Source organism: Phascolarctos cinereus, unplaced genomic scaffold (assembly GCF_003287225.1).
Source record: "Phascolarctos cinereus isolate Bilbo 61053 unplaced genomic scaffold, phaCin_HiC Scaffold_9;HRSCAF=440, whole genome shotgun sequence".
NCBI classification, from domain to species: Eukaryota; Metazoa; Chordata; class Mammalia; order Diprotodontia; family Phascolarctidae; genus Phascolarctos; species Phascolarctos cinereus.
In genome coordinates, this window is record NW_027556402.1 from 74,710,505 (window position 1) to 74,732,502 (window position 21,998).

Consider the following 21,998-nt stretch of genomic DNA (forward strand, 5'->3'; position numbering starts at 1 on the left):
GATCCAGGGATTTCAGTGGACTACAAGCTCAATATTCATTAACAGCGTGATACAGCCCAAAAAGTCTAAGCACTAAATCTCAGACTCAGAGGAGACTGCAGAGGTCACCTATTTCAGCCTGGGCCTGAGTAAGGATCACCTCTCAGGTGAGAGGAAGCCCTGCCTCTCAAAATCCATTCCACTTTAGGATGGCTCTCCTTTTTTAGGAAGTCTTTTTCCCTTAAAGCAAATCTAAATTTGCCTCTTTTATAGTATACAGGAGAAGGAAATTATCATCTCAATGCTTCTTACTCTGGTTCTATAAATTTTCATAATGCATGTTAAATTATGGGTACTGGATTTTAGGAAGGACGTTAATAATGGAGAGCTTCTGGAGGAAGCAGACAGTAGCAAAATAGCCTTGAGCCTATGCCGTAGGAAGATCAGTTGAAGGCACTAGCAATGTTTAACTGAGGGCACATGGGAGATGTCTTCAGGTACCAAAGAACCTTAAGTACCATGTGGACTGGATGAAGGATTAGACATGTCCTTCCTAGCCCCAGGGGCCAGAAACTGGATAGAAAAATAGAAGCTGCAAAGGGCCAAACAGGCTTATTATAAGGAATAATTTTTTTTTAGGCAATTTGGGTTAAGTGACTTGCCCAGGGTCACACAGCTAGTAAGTGTCAAGTGTTTGGTCTGAGGCTGGATTTGAACTCAGGTACTCCTGACTTCAGGGCCAGTGCTCTATCCACTGTGCCACCTAGCTGCCCCTATAAGGAATAATTTTTAAACAATTAGAACTAATCAAAATTGGGATGAGATGTCTTGGGAGGTAGTGAGTTCCTCATTGGTTTAGAGTGAGAAGAGTCTATGGAATCCATCAAGTTCAGCCCCCTCATTTTACAGATGAGGAAGCTTAAGGCAGCAATCCAGTCAACAAATATTTAAGTGCTTACCCTGTGCCAGACACTGTGATTTGCTCAGGGTCACACAGCAAATGTCCGAGATGATACTTGAACCCAGACCTTCTTGACTCCATATCTGTACCCTAGTCTACCATACTATGCTGTGTCTGCTCCTTATCTGAGGTCTTTGAACAAAGGCTAGATGGTCACAGTCCAAGTGTCTTAAAGATACTTGAGAACCTCATTCAAGTATGGATTGACCTCAATTTTGGAATCTTTTTCTTTAAGAGTAAAAAGAAAAAAATCTGTATGCAGTAAAAGTAATGAAATAATAATTTTTAAAAAGTAATGTTTCAATACAGTGAAGAAAAAGACCATACTATGAAAACATTGCCTTCAAGTACATTTTAGTGATAGTTTAAAAAATACCCTGTTAAATTATTGTTGGGGTTTTTTTTATTATTATTCACAAAACATGGTAATGTATGTATAGTACTTAGCCCTTTAATTTTTCCTGAGAGGATATTTCTGTTTACCTCTAATGGTATGCTTTTTGGCAAACTGTTCTGTTGTTTTGTGGGCACAATTGCTAAGAGAGCACTTAGTCTTAATAGCCAAAAGACTTGATTGTGTTTTTAGAGCAAGTTTGGGTAATTCATATGGGTGCTCATGGCTTCTCTGTACTAGTGAAAAATGGATGGAACATGGCAGAGAAACATTGAATGTCTAGTTCCATACTAACAGGGAGGAGTAAAAGGTGTGATTCAGAGGAAAACAACCATGTTCTGGCTCATTCTTTGTTTAATTCCCTCCACCCAGAGTGATTCAGGAGATGCTGCTCTTAACATGTGTATCCTCCAGGGTGTAGTCACTTAAGATTAGCGGAAGGGATGGGATCCTATAACCTCCTAATGATAGGGCACTTGAGAAGGAGAAGGAAAGCCTCATATGGATTCCCAGCTTGGAAACTGCAAGGTTGTGAGACATTAGTTATTGCCATTTGGCATTCCTATGACTTCAACCCCCCATATTTAAAACTATGAAAATAAACCATGCCATCTTCCAGTGGTAGTGGGGGTATTCTTACTGTTACCGGAATGTGTGTCGGAGACTTGAGCTCCTGGAAAGGCAATTTCTATATTTAAACATAGGATACAGTTAAATGACATCCTTTCAGGACTTGGGTCATACTATTCCCTACACAAGAATCCTCTCCCTTGCCAACTCTTTGCTTGCTATATTTCTATACATCCTTTAAAGACTAATTTATATTTCCTTTCCTCTATGCAGACTACTGAGTTTGGTACACAGGGAAGTATGTAGGACTTGGAGACAGAGGAACAGAGTTCAAATTCATTCTACCTCTGTGATTTGCTAGTGTTCTGACTTTAGATAAATCACTTAAAATCTCTGAAGCTCGGCTGCTTCATCTTCCAAAATGAGGATATTAGACTAGACAGTTTGTAACACCCCTTCTTCCTCTGAATCTATGATACTGAAATCCTATTGATTCCTCATTCCGAAAAAGTCAAGACAGTGCCTTTTACCCTTTGACCCAAGTAAATTCCAATGAGAACATTTACTCCTTAAAAATTGGCAAGCACTTCAAATCCAAAATATTATTTTGTTGGTTGTCAAGACTTAAGGAAGTGATGGGGGAAAACGTTAACAATGCAGATGTGTGTTGTACTTACAGCTGTTGCTTTTTGGTTTGTTTTTTGAACATTTGCTAGCTTTGACTTTACAGAGCACTTGTCTTCACACCTCTCTGGTATGTTTATCATGTATTATTTTTTACTATAGTTATCATTTTTATCTCTGTATCATAACATAAGCTCCATAAGAATAGGGAAATTGTTTTATAAATATGTATATTATATAGACATATATGTTAATGTACATATACATATGTCTATAACATATACAAGTGCCACATATGTATATATGCCTATAGATGTGTGTGTGTATATATAAATATGAATATATATATACACATATATGTAGATATATATGTGTATATACATATATATACACATATATGTAGGTATATATGTGTATATATATATATATATATATATATATCCCTATATATTTCTCTCACTGCCTAGCATATATTCAAATACTATGTAGTACACAAGATATTTCTAATAAAATTTTGCTGAATGAATTAATGATCTCATTCTCATAGCATTTTATTATACCTCTCCAATACTTATGTTCTAATTTACATTATTTTTAATTTGTTTATGTACATATCTTATCTCTTACACCATACTAGATTGTAACTTTAAGAGGAGGCAGGTACTCCAACTAATTTTTTTTTTGCTTTTTCGTGAGATGATTAGGGTTAAGTGACTTGCCCAGGGTCACACAGCTAGTAAGTGTCAAGTGTCTGAGGTCACATTTGAACTCAGGTCCTCCTGACTCCAAGGACAGAGCTCTATCTACTGTGCCACCCAGCTGCCCCTACTCCAACTAATTTTTGTGTATTTCTACTATGTTGTGTAGTGAAATGAATATAGTTGTGTTCAATAAATATTTCTTAATAAGAAAAAATCTTAGATAGATAGATAGATAGATAGATAGATAGATAGATAGATAGACAGACAGACCCATGGATAGATAGCTCCATAGATAGAGACAGAGAAAGATTCAGAGAGAGGGAGACAGAGAGGAATGAATAGATAGATAGATAGATAGATAGATAGATAGATAGATAGATAGATAGATAGCACTTTACAAACTACATTCTTCACACATGTTTAGGAAGGTAGGTTTTGGTCCAAACTTGCGAATTAATTGTATAGGTAGCTCCTAGTGAGGAAATCACTCCAATCCCATCAACAGCTTCTCTGCAAAGAGGTTAAGGTACTTGCCGACATTTTACGGCCAGTGAGTATCAAAGGCAGAATTTTAACCCAGGCCTGATTCCAATGTTCTGTACAATGCCATATTCTCTCTCATTATAAAGCAATGCCACAAGTGTTATCACACTCATTTTATAGAAGAAGAAACTGAGACTTAGAGAGATAAAGTGGTTTGTCCACGATCAGATAGTATTAAGTGTCAGAGCCTGGACTTGAACTGATGTGTCTTTTGACTCCAAAATGCAGCACTGTTCCCATTATGCCAAGCTGACTCTCACATTACAGAGCAGAAGGGAAAGAGAGCCAAGGTGAAAGGCAAAGAGGGAGAGAAGAGGTCAAGACAAAACATAATAAAAGTACTTGAAGGTTGTCTAGTACTTTCTGAAAACAACCCTTCAAAGTAGGTAGTATAGTATCAGTTTTGTTATGCCCATTTTATAGATGAGGAAACTAAGGCTCAGAAAGGAGATATGATTTACCTTTGAGAGATAGTAAATGTTAGAACTCAGACTGAATCTAAGAATCCTTATTCTAAGTCCAGCACTTTTTACTCGACTATATTGTAAGTGGGGGGAGATGAACCTATCTGATCATTATAAAAAACAATAACAATTCAGAAACTTTCAAAGCAATCTTCCCTGTCATATGGGCATCTGCTGATGAGAGAAATTGATTAGCTCTAAATAAACTTTCTCAAATATATTATTTATGATTTAACTTCTTTTCATCTTAGAAGTTGAGGTTTTTATCTATTCTTTTCATTTGTATATGTCTTTTCCCTCAATTGTAGATTTGATTAGAACTACCATGTACAGATTTTTTAAAATGTAAATTTATCCCAGAAGGCTCAGCCTAAAGGTTCAAACTATTTTTTTTTAAATCTAGGTAAGGGTAAAAAGGTGACTGCATACTTTTCAAAGTAATGATTTCTCCAACTTTTACTAAACATTCTCACGAGTCTCAATGGTTTGCACCAACAGAAGATGCCTAAATAAATTTTGTCTAATTTTAAATCCTGACATCTGTAAAAAATGAACATTTTTGAAAAACTGAATGTCAATATGCCATTAATATTAAGAGAAACAAGGTTAGTAAAGTTCAATACATGCTAGGGTTTTTTTTCCTTGACATTTAACCTATCATATTAAAAGCTCCTTCAAAAGGAAAGAAATATCAGCTTGTCACCTGGAGATCGAAATTGAACTACTGTAAGACAAACTGCTGTTTCTTCCCCATGATGAAATTCATCAGATGGACAAAAATGTCAAGATAAAAATAGACCTCCTGGGAAAAAAACCAAGAGAGAAGTATAGATATTGTTATAATTACCACTAAAAATCTTTGAAAAGCCAGTTATTTGTCCCTAGCAACACATGAAAGGACATCTAACACATTGATTTATGCTGTTAAAAACTTGGGCAAAAATAAAATATGATTGTGCATGCTTAGAGCAACCCAGGGATTTAATTTTAATAAAAGATGACTCATGAATAACTTGATATTTTAAGGAATTACAACATTTGGAATGTGTGATATACAAAAGACATGTTACTTACTGGAACTGTGAAACACCATTGTGACAAAAAGGAAGACATACATCAATATTAGTACAAAAGATACAGAGGGGTTGGCTAGCAATCAATATGTGACATTATTAAGAGTAAGCTCCAAGTGACACAGAGTGAGGGACCTCTGGGTGATTTTACGAAGGGGATCCAATTTCCACAATCGTGGTAACAAACAACAAAAACAACAGCAAAATCCTGAGAGAACATTCTCAAACATCAAAGGGTTTGGCTTCTGATACTGATAAAGGCAGAATAATCAAAATGAGATCTATTATTCCTGAAATAGGCTTCTAAGAATGGAGGAATGCCAATCAGCCATTATGTCCATTTGAGCAAAATCACACTCAGTCCCAATACTGAAATATGAATGTTTTAGCTTTGGCAGGATTTTTCTTTTCAGTGAATTACAATGGACCTTGTTTCCATCCAGGTCAGGTATAAAAGGCTTGTAATACTCCCTGCCACTTGGTACTCAGTAGGGCTCTCATGATCGTTACATATTTCCAAATGATGCTACATGGAGAGCAAGCTGTTAACGTCTGTCACGGATAGTTTGCAAAGCCAGTAACCTCAGGTTATTTCCTTACTTCTAGAAATAGCCAGAAAGAGACTAGCCTGATACCGGGATTTTCCCCAGGAAATAATAAAAGAATTTGTACAACCACCTAACCTTCTTTTTTTTTAAAGTGGACCTGTGAGTTTGTTGGTATAGGGAAAGAAAACTTATTGCCAATTCTGATCAGCATCTGCCCTACAACTTATAGTCACGGAAAGTTACTTGTGGCATTCAGAGGTTAAATGACTTGCCCATACTCATACAATCAATGTGTCAGGAGAGAAATCAAACTCAGGTCTTGATGGTTTTACAGTCAGTTCTCTATCCTCTGCACCATTCTCCAAAGAGAGGAACAATTGTTGAATTTTATTTGATCTGTTCTGTTCAACAAGCATTTCTTGGCTACCTAAGTATAAGCATTGTGCTAGATACTAACAATATAATGACAAGATAAAAAAAATGGAACTTAAGGAAGATATGTTCCTTACATTTTCATCTAGCTTATGGTATCCAGACTATTGATTCAAAGCAGGCCTGCTTTGGTCATTACTCAGTAGCATTTTTACTATGTTATGAAAAATCAAAAAGAGAAGAGATTAGACCGATTATTAACAAAGCTTAACATGACTTTCTAAAGAACAAATTCAGTCTGAATTTAATTGACTTTTCCTTTCATTACTATGCTATTTTATTGCTTTTCTTCCTATGCTATTTTGTTGCTATAGTTGCTTAACTATTTGTGTCTTATAACTAGAAAAAGTAAACACATCAATGCATGCATGTAAGCTGCAACTTCAAGGTTATGCAGGCCCACCAAGCACCTTGAACCAAGGGCAGGTTTCTCTGAGGGGCCCGTTTTTTGAGTTAGGGATTTGCCTCCAGCTGTTACACTGACATCTTCCTGCCCACGACATCAGAGATGGGAAACTAACCAGACTAACCTGAATGAGGACCCACACTGGCAGCTCTTATCACTTCCTACCTGAACTTTTGCAAAAGTCTCCTTTGTCCTCCCTGCCTCCAATTTCTGTACCTACCCCACCCTCCAATCTAACCTCTGCATAGATAACAAAATGACATAACACAAGTTTATTCATGTTAATCCCTTTTTATAAAGCCCTGTTGCCTCCCTAATATCTCTGCTTGGTGTTCAGGTAAATTGTCCTTACCTTTTTCTACTGGCACAGAATGTTAATAACTTATTAGTAGCAGCTGATTTTTTAAAAAGATAAAGAATTGCTAGTGGGTGGGGCTTAAAATGAGCCAAACGGAGTATCTGATGCCTCAGTGTAATAAGGATTTAACCTCTCCCAGCAACTTTGCATTGCAGTTGTAGGGGCCTAGTTACTTTTAATATTCACTGGGAGCCATTGAAAGTTTTTTTTAATAAGAAAGTGATATGATCAGAAATGTGTGACAGGAAAATTAATATTTTGTATAAAACAGATAATGGGCAGCTAGATGTATAGAGTTGGGCCTGAAGTCAGAAAGACCTGAGTTCAAATCTGGCCTCAAATTCTTACTAGCTGTATGACCCTGAGCAAGTCACTTAACCCTGTTTGTCTTAGTTTCCTCATCTATAAAATGAGCTAGAGAAGGAGATGGCAAACCACTCCATCATCTTTGCCAAGAAAACTTCAATTAGGATCATGAACAACAACAATTAAAAAAAAAAGATGATAAGATAATTTTTTTTCTTTTCAGTGAGGCAATTGGGGTTAAGTGACTTGCCCAGGGTCCCACAGCTAGTAAGTGTTATGTGTCTGAGGCCGGATTTGAACTCAAGTCTTCCTGAGCTCTATCCACTGCGCCACCTAGCTGCCCCGATAAGATAATAAATTCAAAGCTAAAAGGGACCCTACAGGTCTTCCAGCCCAGGGGTAGAGAACCCCCCCTTAATAAAAGGATTTATTCTGTGAAGTTTGAATTCAATCAAAGAGCTGCACTTGAGGACCTAGAGGGCCACATGTTCTAGTCAATCCCCTCATTTTACATGAGGAAACTGAAGCTCTGGGAGGTTAAATAATTTGCTCAAGGCCACACAGATAATGAATCAACAGCAGGGTTTGAACCTAGGTCCTCTGACTCCAGAGTGAGAGTTTCCTGAAAGAGTTTGAACAAGAAGGAAAGAAGGTCTGAAGGAGGAAAATGAGAATGGGAATGGAGGCAACCTGTCTGCTAGTTCCAGTATGCACAGACTCAGAAGCATTTTGTGTTGACAAAAATATAGCCAATTCATTTTCCAATCAGGCATGATGTGCTCTTGCGCCTGGTCCAAGCTGCCACCTTTTGTCATCTCTCATTGCTCCGTCTATATTCTACAGCCAAGTCTAAATGGCTCCATAAAGCACACAGGCAAGCAGAGCAAGGCAGGGGAGGAAAGAAAGGACCATTTAGTAAGATTGCCTCCTCTGTCCCCTGAAGAGTGGGCAGAAAGGGGATCCTGCTTGTTTCCATGGGACATCATCACTGTCTCTGTCAGCTCTTCCGCATGGGACAACAGTAACTCCCAAAGGCCACTTAAAAACAGGGCATTTTCCTTTGCTAACCTAATTTTTAAAAATCACCTAATTGGGCCCAGAGGCTGTGCAATAGGAGTACACAGAGTTTATGAAAAATAAAAGCAAATGTGTAAACCAAGACCTTTTTATGCTTTGAGCTTTTAAGAGGGCAAGTACAAACTGAGAACAAAGTCACATCATTATTATGATTGCCTAGTCCCTAACAGCATGGCTTCAGGAAGAAAGGGAGAAAATAGAAGAAGAAAAAAAAAGCTGCCTCTCCTTATACCCCAGAAGCTTCAGGTCTGCCACTCCTGAGCCATAAAAACCTGCAGTTGGATAACCAAGAAAGCCATTCAGAAGTATCATTAATCTATTGTTACTCTGGGCTGATTTGCTTTTAATCTGTTTATTGTAATTACATTTCACTCTCTTCAGAGTGTCACTGCCCTTACTATTCTTCACCTGTCTTTTTTTTTTCCTTTCCAACTCTCTTCCTCTTCAGCTACTCTCTTTCACAGTAAACTTGGATCTCCCAAGATACCTCTTGCCACAGAATTACAACTCATTTTCCCCTTTCAATTAAAGGTCATAGTTTGTTTGACAAGAGCGAAAGGAACTGTGAGAAATGTATTGACATTGTGTAAATGAGAGCTAAACATCAAGGGGTGTAGAGTTAATGAACAAAGCAGCACTATTTCAGGTGTAATTGCAACATTAAGACTTCAACCTGAATTCCCTGAAAAGGTGATCAGTTGGAGGACACACAGTTAGCCTTGAAAGAGGACAGCGTAATTCACCCATTTCCAGCTCATTGGTTGCTTTAACAGAATCTCTGACAATTAGTCTATTTCTTTGTGTAGATAGTCTGAGACATCATCATAGGCTTAAAATGCCCTCTTTGGGAAGTCAGAGTGGGAGGGACAAAGAATGTATTTCTTTCTGGCTTATAATAGTCAATGTTCTCTTACTATCCATGATCTCTTACAACACATTGGTTCATTTTATTTAATAAGGCTGTTGAAATCCCCTTGTTCTATTTTCCAGTGGATAGCAAGGGGGAAATTCAAAAGAAGAGCAGTAGGTTATATAAGAATTTTTAGGAGTATTCATTCACAGGCTATTACAATTATGCCAAAGCCATATTGGTATAGTAGAAAGAGTCCTACACTAGAAGTTAAAAGACTTATGTTTGTATCCTGCCTCTGGTAATATCTTTGAATAGTAACCAGGATTCTCTTGTCCAAAGGTCCCCAGAAATCTACCATAGATTCTAAGAACATTGTGAGTATATTCCCCAAACTATAACCAATGAGCTTCCATCAATGCTTTTCAGTTTTACCAATAAGCCAGAAGACAAAATTAATTCAAAATAAAGGTATTTAATGAAATATCATGTGTGACCTTGGGTGAGTCACATTTCTCTCATCTTCAGTTTGCCCATCTATATAATGAGGCCCTCGAAGTAACAGAGGTACCCTAAAGTGCTCTCAGTTCTGAATCTGGTGATCCATATGAATTCTAAATTGGTAACACTGCCAAATCTAATGGATGTCAATCACTTCATAATCACAAAAGACAATGAATTAGGATAAACAATTAGAAAATCTCTTCTTTCCCCAAAAGGGTAGAAAATGAAAAGTAATGTACATGGATGTCTTTACTAAAGGAAAAATACTTCCTAAGTTAACAGATGTTCCTAAAATAATTCTGTTATACATATATTACTGTGTTTTTATGAAGAGAATATGATAATGGACACTTTATGTTTCAAATTTCAGACCAGAAAGTTTCACTGAAGCCAAACTTCAGTGTTAAGTAAAAACTCACAAATTTCTCTTCGTAGCAAAGAAAAAAATGGGTGGATAGATGAGGTAATGCTGTATTGTTGTCTGATATAAAGAATTAAACTTAATGGAAGTCTTATTCTAAAGCAACTTGATGATCTCTGCTCCCATAAGACCCAACTGCCAGCTGCCAGTCACACATCACTACCATCCCTGTAACAATTAACAAAATGCAATTTCTGGTGTCAGCTTACAAATGAGGAGTTGCATTTCCCTTTCTATCTAAACCCCCACCTGTTTCTTTTATCCCAATCACTCATTCTTCATCCATGACTTGGCTTCATTAGGCATTCTTTTCTTCTTTGGTATCTTCAATTTCTCCCTCTCTGCTGGTCTCTTCCCTCTGCCGATAAACATTCCCAGGTCTCTCCCAACCTAAATGAAGACTTTCATTGATCCCAAAGTCCCCTTAAGCTATTGAGCTAAACTTCTTTCATTCCTTCCACTGCCAAATTTCTAGAAATAAATCTGTACTTAGCTTCTCTCATTCTCTCACTTCTTCACTCCCAAATTCTATTCACACCACTCTACTGTTTTCAAGATCAATAGTAACCTCCTTATTGTTAAAGATAATCCTTTTTTTCTCTCCTCTTCTTCCTTGATTTCTCTCTGAAATATGTGACCTCCTCATACCTTATACCCTCTCCTCTCTTGGTTTATGTAGCAGGGTACCTTCATAATTCTTTTGACCATCCCTTCTCACTCTCTCTTTTCCTTCATGTTACTATGAGTTACCACGAATGAGTTGCCATACTGTTCTCTTCTCTTCTGACACACTCTCTTTTGATGAAATCATCCACTCTCATGGTTCAATCATCATCTCCAGGCAACTCATTCCCAAATCTTCATCTCCACTCATAGCCTTTACTCAAATTTCCATGGAATCATAGGACATTAAAACTGGAGATCTTATAGATGATCTAGTCCAACCCCCTAACTCAAATTTTGTAAAAGGCATAGCTAGGATAGAAAACCCAGTAGCATCCTTTTCACTATAGTACACTGGCTCCCTGGTCTTCCTCTTTGAACTTCACCTTCAGAGACCACCCCTGAGGCACCCCTGAGTTCACCCCTGGTGAACCCTAAGTGGACCCAAAACATCTCTCAACAAAAGCCAAAGAAAAAAGACCTCCTAGTAGTCTGGCCCAATGGCTGGTGTTAGATGGATCTTAAGGACCATTGAAAAGAACATAACTTGAAGCTGAAGCTTCATTTCTAGGCATCTGCAGAGCAGACACATTTCACTGTGCAGTCAAGGATACTGTGAGGCTCAAGTAAGATAATGGATGGAAAAGCACTTTGCAAACCTTAAAGTACTATATAAATGCCATTTGTTATCCTCATCATCATCATCATCACCATTATCACTATCATTACCATCATAATCATCATCATCATCATCATCATCATCATACTATAGTTACCAGGCCTGAGTCTGATGATGACGTCTTTCCTTGATCCTTCTATTGAACTCCTGCTGAGCTTAGACAATGTTTATAGAGCTATAGAGGAGCATGTTGGTAAATGAAAGAAAAGAATAAATATATGCACATAGACTTTTAAGATTAATCTCCATTGCTAACCTCTTCTTATGACTAAATAAGAAGAAAATAAACCAAACCCTTGTTTTTAATTATTGCTGATTCTTGAGGTATAAATGCTCATGCAGAAAAATTAACAATTGGTTTAGGGTGAAAAAAACAGAGTTAGAGAGAGCCAGAGACATGAAAAATAGAGGAGGGAGAGAGAGAGAGAGAGAGAGAGAGAAAGAGAGAGAGACAGAGAGAGAGAATAAAGGAAGGGAGGGAAGGAAGGGAAAAAAATGAAAAAGTAAGTTAATTCATGAATGAGTAAAGAGACAAAATGTGGGCCATACCTGTGATTTCAATGGTGTTAAAATTGGTTTTATAAACTCTAGTAGTGATGAGAGAGCTATGTTCAAATCCTGCCTCAGACACTTGCTAGTTATGTGGCTCTGGGCAAGTTATTCAACTTCACTGGGCCTTGGTTTCCCTATCCTAAAGTGAAAAGGTTGGACTCCATGGTCTCTAACATCCCTTCTAGCCATCTCTATATTTCCCTATGATCCTAACTGAGACTGAGTCCTAACTTGGGAAAGGTAGCCTGAGACAGTCTCTTCCAATATTCTATTATTTCAACTCCCCAAAGCTGTCTGAATAATACATACAGATAGAAAGCAAGGGAGCCCCAGGAAAAGGGATCATAAGGCTATAGGATCATAGATTAAGAACTGGAAAGGGCAATGGAAGGCATGTAGTTTAAACATCTCCTTTTACATATGAGGGAATTGAGCCTGGAAAGGATAAATGAATTGCCCAATGTCATGCAGGTAATACATTTTGTGGCTGGGATTTTGAAAGGCTCTGGTTAGAACCTAATATGAAGCTATAAGCCTAAAGAGTCCTCTGCCTAAGAATAAAAGTAATACTCACTACGCCTTCAAGGCACAGGGGGGCACTTCCTGGCAGGAGACAAGTCACTGAGGACACTGCCATATAATAAGTTCCTCACGATTCCAGTAAAGTTCTTCTGTGGACCTTCTCCCTCCAGCTATAAATACCGGGAACTCTCTCCCACATGTCAGCTTAGGTAGGCTGTAGTGGCCAATTTTATCTCTCCTGAAGAGACACAAAGTTATGTCACCACCCAGACCCCTGACACTTTGCTGACAACTAAGCTTAGCACTGATTTGAAAGAAGGAAGGAGGGATGGAGACAGAGAGAGAGAGAAAGAAAGGGAGAGAAGGAAGGAAAAATGAAAATGAAAAAGTAAATTAATTCATGAATGAGTAAACAGATAAAATGTGGACCATACCCATGATTTCAATGGTGTAGAAAAGTTCCAATAAATAAGTACCCTCTGCCAATGCAGGTCAGTGCCTGCTCTGGAGTTCGTAAGCTTAGAGAATTACCTGGGACATGAAGAGGTTAAATGATATGTCCAGGGTCACACAGCCAGTATGTGTTTGAGGCAGGATTTTAATTCGGGTGTTCCTGACAATGACAATGGATTTCTATCAGTAAGTCATAGGTGTCTAATTAACAGAAAGAAAGAAAAGAAGGCAGGAAGGCAGGAAGGAAGGAAGGCAGGAAGGAAGGAAGGAAGGAAGGAAGGAAGGAAGGAAGGAAGGAAGGAAGGAAGGAAGGAAGGAAGGAAGGAAGGAAGGAAAAAAGAAAAAAACCAGATCTGCAATGATTTGCTTCATCCCCTGACCACCTCAGCCATCTTATCTGTCCTGGGTTGAAAAGGCCTTCTCCTTCCTCTAACAGTGGCCTTCTTATGATAAGACCAGCCTATTCTTCATGCAGCACCCCTAATTTCTCTGATATCCTCCCCCCATCATTACCTGATTAGCCTCAGCTTCCCTGAAGCAGCTACATGGTCCAAGGACCTAAAAGGGGCCTGGGTGAGGGCCTGGGGCCACACAAGTCATCATACCCTATTTCTTACTGACCAGAAGGAGTTTCCAGATGGGACAAAGAAGGCCATGTCCAGGGTAGCTGAATGTCACTATGCTCTTGTTACATATCCTTGCTGTATTGGACAAAAGTAAACCATTTCCTTTTTCAAATGTTCAGTGACTCTTGAATTCTTCATTTCATCTCAACATTGAACCAAAATTAGAAAAATACTGGTGTTAGAGCCACATCCACCATGCCTCAGCACTCCCTATCTTGAGACAGTGTCCCTTAGTAATCTTCCCTCCCCCCAACAGGTCCTTAACTTCTGAAGTCCAAGGTCTCTTCCCTAGATCACCCCCTCTAACAACTCTTGAGTTGAATTTGACTTAAAAGTTTATTTCAGAATATCTTCCATGCATCCTTCCCCAGGTGCCAGCATTGCTGACTGTATCTCTGTTCCCTGAAAAAGACAATCAAAAAAAAAAAAAACCAAGGATGCTTGATGGATTTAGGGCAACTGCCATCATTTTTATGAAGAGTATTGGTTAGACTGAAATCATGACTGTCTCTTTACCATACTTAGCCTTAGTCTCTGTTCCAGTCAGAAGTCTCTGGTCCATGATAAACCCAGAATGAATCTATCAACCCATGGATGTTGGGGAAGGACTGGAACCACCAGCTGGTCTTTACTACTGGGGCTCAGCATAGTCTTTAAGAGGATCTCAGGGAGTCTTTAGCTTAAATCCACTCTCATCTCTAACCATGTAATCAGCCACTTCCTGTCTTCCAAATTGGTAGTTTGGGGATTCAGGTAAAGAGGCAGTGTTTAAGCATCATGAGGGAAAGTGGCAATACCCTTTGGTCCCCTGAATAGCCTATAGTTGAGATTGTTATTCAATCATGTCCAGTTCTTCATGACCCTATTTGGGATTTTCTTGGCAAAGCTACTGGAATGGTTTGCCTGTTCCTTCTCCAACTCATTTTACAGATAAGGAAACTGAGGCTAACAATCCTAAGTGATATGCCCAGGGACCTACAACTAGTAAATATCTGAGGCCAGATTTGAGCTCATGAATATTGGTCTTCCTGATTCCAAGCTTGGCACTCTATCCACTATATACCTAATAGCTTTTAGGGATTCTACAAATCCTTAACAGATCCCTAACTTAGTGCCTGCATCCAAACCCTACACCAGAAGGCAACATAGTATACGAAAAAGGACAATGGCTATGGAGTCTATAAAGACCTATGTTATCTATGTTCAAATCCTCTCTCTGATATTTACTATCTACAGGAAGTTAAGAAAGTTAATCGCCCTGGGCCTTATCTATAAAATGAGGAACTGGGTCTAGATAGACTCTGATGTCCCTTCCCACTTGTCTAGCAACTGTTATCTTCATCTTTCCTCCATCTCTACTTGACCAGCTGATTTTATCTTGAGTTTCCTTCCATCTTGTATTTATAATTCTCTGCTGGATATATTTCTATTACAATAAGAAAAGCAATGATAAGTTGTTTTTTATATTGCTTCAAGGTTAGCAAACTGCCATTGTGAAAACTGAGGACAATCTTCATAGATGTTATATGTAGTGAAAATTTCATTATGCCCATTTTTCAGATGAAGAAATTGAGGCTCAGAGGGTCAAAGGACTTGTGCAGAGTCCCATGTCTAATATATGATAGAGCTGGATGTAAAATCCAGATCATCTGATTTCTCAATTAGTGTCTTTTATGCCATTCCATGTTGCATTTCTAACTTGGTATATTTTATTACTAAAAAGCAAATATATAACATTTACCTGGTGCACACTGAAAAATAACCCTCTAAAGTAATCAACAAAATGGCCATATAACACTGGATTTGAGGATGTGAATTGTTATCCCCTCTCACAGTCTCCATATATGAAATAAAGACGTTAAACTCCTTTACATCTCTAAAATTCTAAATTCTATAGGTCTATAATAAAAAGTTAATCTGCAATGTTTACATATATTTTCAGTCTCTTGGTCCTCAAAGATGATGTGTATTTCTTAACTAAACAATTAAATCTTTTAACAAACCCATCAACCAAAAAAGTGCTTGCTGAGTGGCAAACTATGTGTGCAACACTGGTAGGAAAGATGAAGGAGGAAGAAGAAGAAGAAGAAGAAGAAGAAGAAGAAGAAGAAGAAGAAGAAGAAGAAGAAGAAGAAGAAGAAGTAGAAGAAATTGTTCTTGCTTGCAAAGGGCTTAAAACCTAGCTGGGCAGTCTAAACCAAAAAAGGAAATAAAGCAAAAATTACCCAATAAAACAAAATTAAGTGTTAGAGTACATAATCAGATTGTAAGCTACTTGAGGACAGGGACTGTCTTTTGCCCTTTTTTTTTTGTATGCCTGGCACTCAGAGCAGCATCTGGCACATAGAAGCTGCTTAATAAATGCTTATTGATTGATATGGTTTGTTAGTGCTAAAGAAGTTTAGAGAAGGAGAGTGAATGAATTTATGAAAATTCATTTATTAAATGTTTACTCTATGTAAAACACTCTTTTATGCACTGAGTATACAAATTGAAAAGAGCTCACATTTGTAAGAAGGTTTCAGCTGCAAGTAGATAGAGTGAGCCCGTGGTTCTCAAAATGCCACAGCAAAGTAGATATTAATAGCTCTCCATTAATGTAATTTTCACTAATAAAATTATATCAATTTCTGATGCTGGACCATTTAATGCTCAACCAAAGACTTCAGTGGTAAGAATTTTCTGGTTCTTCAGCAGCTGTGACTACAGCTCCTGCAAAATGAATGGTCTGGCAGCATCTCCACAGGGGTTGCTTCCCAAAGTTGATGACTAAGAAGGCTGGCCTAAAAGCAGAACCAGGGTTGGAAGATGCTGCCACTTCCAGAGTTCTTGAGTTTTCCTGTCTGTCCATAGCAATTGGCCGGCAGCTGGTGTTGATGGTGGTGAGGAAGGTGGTTCCTTCTCCATTGTGACGTCACCCCTCAGTGTTAGATTGAGGAGTCCTGGAATCCTCATGAAAAGTTTCATTGAATATCCCAACCTACCCAGTAATTCTACCTTCTAAGTCAACACTAGTGTCTTTTTGGTAAATAATTGTTCAGCTGTTAATTTTATACCTCTACTATAAAACTAGATAGCTTCATTTCAAAGGAAATAAGGGAAAATATTCCACTTAAATTGTAGGGAATACATTGGGGATCCCTCTACTAAAGCTCTATGCCCTTCCTGCTCTATTTCTGTGATCCAATGATATACTAAGGCTCTACTAAGGGTTGCAATATGCCTCAGTGAAGGAATACTTCAGCTCATTTCCCCTCAATCTGTTTAAAATACTGAAAACAAAGGGTCATCTATCATCTTCTCTATACAGCTTTTATAAGTTTAAAGATTAGAGATGGTCTAAGGTAACCTTATAATACAGGTAACACTTTTCATTGGCATCTTTCCCTTTGATAAAAGTTATCCATACGTGGTTATTCATTTTAGGATGTGAATTAACTCAAGTGGAGACAGTATTTTAGACAATGGAACAAAGAATCAGTTGAATCAGTTGACCTAGCTATAGGTCAATCATATTTTTACCTAGACTTCAGAAGGAAAAAAAAAATTTTATATATATATGTATGTATGTATACTTACATACACTTTTTACATGGCTTTAGAGTTGAAAAGAACTTCAAAGGATAGTGAATCCAGCCCCCTCAAGTAAGACACAGAGAGGTAAGGGGACTTGTTAAAGGTTTATAAACACAGCCATTAAGTTTCTAAAGTGTGATTTGAAGCAAGGTCTTCATGACTCCAAGTCCCCTACCATATTTGTTATGCTTCTCTTATTCACAAGTGACAGAGCTAAGAGACATAGCTACGAATAAATGTAAAGTCTTGTACTTGTAGACAAGAAATCAACTCCAAACTAATTTACTTATTCTTTTAGCTTTAGCTTATAATTTACTTATATCAATCAAACTACTAAATAATTAGTTTATAAAACTAGAAAAAATAACAATTCATCTGGAGAAATAAAAGGTCAAGAATATCTAAGAAAATCAATGAAAAAATGAGGAGGCAACATTGTTATTTATATTATATTGGCTCAGTCTACCAATGAGCAATTGATATTTCTCTAATTATTTAGATGTCTTTATTTGTGTGAAGATTACTGTGTAATTGTGTTCATATAGCTCCTGTGTGTGTCTTGGAAAGTAGACTCCTAAATATTTTATATTGTCTGCAGTTATTTTAAATGAAATTTCTCTACCTTGTCCTGCTATATTTTGTTGGTAATATATAAAAATGCTAAAGGAAAAAAAAAAGGAAACAACTCTACAGGTAAAACATGGTATGGTAAATAGACAGCTCTTATTCCAAATAGAATCTAGGGGGGTTTAGTGGATTGTAAGCTCAGGATGAGTTAGCCAGAAAAGTGAATACAATTTTGGGCTACAATAAGAGGTGTTTAGCTTCCAGTAATAATGAGGAGATATTCCCACTGTATTCTACCCTTATCAGCACCCATATGGAGTGATGCTTTCAGTTCTGAGCACCATGGTTTAAAAAGGATATTGATACGCTGAAGAGTCCATAGAGGAAGGCAGTTCAGTAAAAGACTTTGAATTCTCTACATGAGAAAATGAGTTGAAGAAATGGGCCATGTTTAGCCTGAAGAAGAGAAGACTCAGGAGGACTGGATAACTGTCTTTAAGTACTGAAAGGTTGAGGAGAGATTAGATTTGTTTTATTTGGCCCCAGAAAGAAGAACCAAGATCAACGGGTGAACATCGCAAGGCCAGGCTAGTCTCAATGTCAGTAAAAGCTGCCTGATAATTAAAGCTGTCCAAACAAGCAACGGGCTTCCTCTAGAGGAGCTGGATTCCCTCTTCCTGGAGGTCTTCAAGCAGTGTCTGGACAATTTGTCGGGTATTTTATGTGGGGATACCTTCATGTATTGGTTAGACTAAATGGCTGCTGAGGCTACCCTTAACTCTCAAAATTCGGCGATTCTGAGAAAGCCAAGAGTTTATACTGAATAAGGAAGAGAGGAAGTTGACTGGGACTGACTTAGAAAATTTGATATAACTCACTTCTTTCAGTTGTTACCATTTCCAAATGTGTGTTATAGTTTGATTATGATTAATTTTTTTCTTTAATTCTTCAAGGCTCTGTGCTCCCTCCATCACTACAGATCATTATCCATCTGACTCATCTTACGGTCTTGAAGATTTGTTGTGGCTGGAAAATTCATTATTGTGACCGACCTGATGCTGAGCCTCTCTTGGAAGGTTTATATTTAAGTGAAATTAAATAATATTTTAATTGAGATTTGTGTTGACTTCATTGTAACCACGATGCCTTTGAAGTAGGAAGTTCTGAAAAGGACACTGGGTTTGAATACAGACAGTTCTTGCTTTACATAAGTGAACCATTTTACAGAACTCTAATCAAAGCAATTTTTATGTAATGTGAGTGAATTTGCTGTGGACTTTGGGAAGAATGGGAAGGAGGGAGGGCGGAAGGGAGCTGTGGGCTCTTGGCCTAAACAAAGCCTGCATTTGTGTATAAAGTTTGTGGATAAAGTGACATTTCCAACTTAGTAGGGTGGGCTTTCCTCAACAAAATAAAAATAAAAATAAAATAAAGAATAAAGAATAAATTTTTTAAAAATTACTATCTGGGTGACCGTAACCTCTCTGAGCCCCAGCTTCCTCTTTTTTAAAATGGGTGTAATGCCTCACAGGGTTGCTCTGAATCTCAAGGAGGATCATGTATATTAAGTGCTTTGCAAATCTTAAGGCACTATGCAAATGTCAGCTGTCATAGTAGTTGTTCAGTAGATGAATGCTGCTGAATTCATCTGTACGTTGTGGCCTTCAAACAGAAATATCCTGTTGTTCCAACATACTGGTAATAGAAACTTCAAATTCATAACCAAAACAAGGTTAGAAAGTACTAGTGATTCCTCTGCCCATTAAGGAAGAAAAAAATTACTTCTGAAATGATTATTTGATAAACTATGTTGTTGGTCAGTCACTTTTCAGTCATTTATGACTCTTTACGACCTTATTTGGGGTTTCCTTGGCAAAGATACTGCAGTGCTTTCCCTTTGCCTTTTCCAGCTCATTTTACAGATGAGAAACTGAGGCAAACAGGGTTCAGTGACTTGCCCAATGGCATAGCTAGTTCATGTCTGGATCCAGATTTGAACGCAGGAAAAGGAATCTTTCTGACTCCAGGCCTGGTACTCTATCGATACACTGTGCCACCCTAGCTGCTCTGTAAAATATGTATATCACATATAATTTCATAGCCTTTTTTCACTACAGAAAAAAAAATCTAGTATAGATGTGACATATACAACCAATCCAACATTCTTTTGTTTAACTTTTGAGACTTCAATCATTCCAGTGATTTTTATTAGTGCCTTCATTTTCACTTTCATGTTGGTAATCATGCACATTTGCTTAATTTTAAATTTAAATTTAAAACATTAATTTGATTAAGGTGCAGTGGAAAAAAAAACCACAAGAGTCATGGTGCAGCAAGTTTGTGAAGTGATTGGTATCGTAGTAGGTACTTCATAGGTCTTTTTCACCCTACCCTTGTAAAGAGCTCCCAGTGCATTCATTGCATATTTTCACTGTTTCCCTTTAAAACTCAAGTTTTGCATTGCAATTATGTCCCCAAAGCTTAATGCAAGTCTTATGGGCTCTAAGGTAGTGATGAGACTTTGCCAGTCTTAGTGTCTTCTCACAGCAGCTACTAAAGTCCCAGCAACCTCTCCTTTGTTTCTCAGTGGGTGACCAAAGGTGAAGAGGTTTACTGCAACATAGTATACAGTACAACACTTTCATATCACCATCTGACACAACAGAAGGTAAGATTCAGGTTAAAAAATGTTTTAGTTTTAAGAATTTTAAATATTTGTGGCATTGTAGATTTAATGTGTTATGAAAAGTGAATATTGTCTGAAATCAATGTTCTGTTTTGTTTTATAATTGAGATGTCGGTACAGGTCATAGAATTCTAGGGAACAACTACTAAGAAAAATATTTTGCATGTTACCAATTTTATTTTGTGTACTGAATTTTATGGATTATTTCATGGTTATTGTATTAGGAAAAGAACACTTAATCAGAGTTAATATTTTGTTATAAAGAATTGTATGCAGAAAAACATCTTTTCAGAAATCTCTAGCATAAGATTATACTTTTTGGTGGTTGCAGAAACCTAACCTCCTATCTCCCATAGGTTTATTGTATCAAAATTCATTTTTTTAAAAATTTTCATGCCATTTTCTAGGCATGGTACCTCCCCAAAAGATGAGTATGGAATGTACCTCTCTCCCAACCCCCATTCTCACACTTTGGAGGCTTACTCATCAAACTTACATTTATGCTGGCATTTATGGGGTTTCTAGAGGAGGGGTATGCTATACTGATACAATTTATTACTGTCTCACAGAGTCCTAGCAGTAACCTTGATGGAGAAGTGGGGGTGGGGGTACATATATTCCTGAACCTCTACTAGTAGGCTTCCCTTTGGCACCAAATCAGAAACAGTGATACCATTGACTTAAACATGAAACATTTACAAAATGATAAAGAGCAAGAACAATCGTAACATTTACTCATTAGCAGGCAAAACAATAAATGATAACCTTTCCTCAACACAATGAAAAATCAGGAATAATCATAAAGCTAAAGACATCTAGAGCTGGACTGGGCCTCAGATGCCATCTGCTCCAACCTCCTTATTTTACAGATGAAGAACCTGGGGTTGAGAGGTTGAGAAACTTGCCCACAGTCATTTAGCCAGCAAATATCTGAGATGGGTCTTGAACCTCTGCCTTCCTGTTTGCAAATCCAGGGTCCTATCCACTATGTAAAATCCCTCCAGCTATCCCTGGGGAGGGCAGAATCCTCTGCTTCATGAATGCCCACCAAAGTGCCACTCATATTGCTCCATCTGGAGCTCTTCACCTTCTTGGGTCTGCCTCCCTAATTTATCATATAATCACAGAATCAAAATCAAAATTTAACAATCGTTCCATAACCTGGGTCACACTCTTCCACAAATACACAGTGTCTGTGCTACATATTCACACCAGAATCCTAGTGGGGAGACTACTCTACACCATGCATCTCCAACAGGACCAAACTGTTTCTTTGCTATCTAGTCCCCTTCTGGTCCCCGCAGCTCTGCTGGGAAAAGCCCTTTCTCTGCTATTCCTGGGCAGCTGAAGCACTGGCAAACTTGTAAGACACAGCCAGCCACCTTTGGCAGGGTTCTGGATATTAAGCTGTTGCAGTAAAATGCATTCTCTTCAGAGGGAACTTCTCCAATAAGTACTGGGGC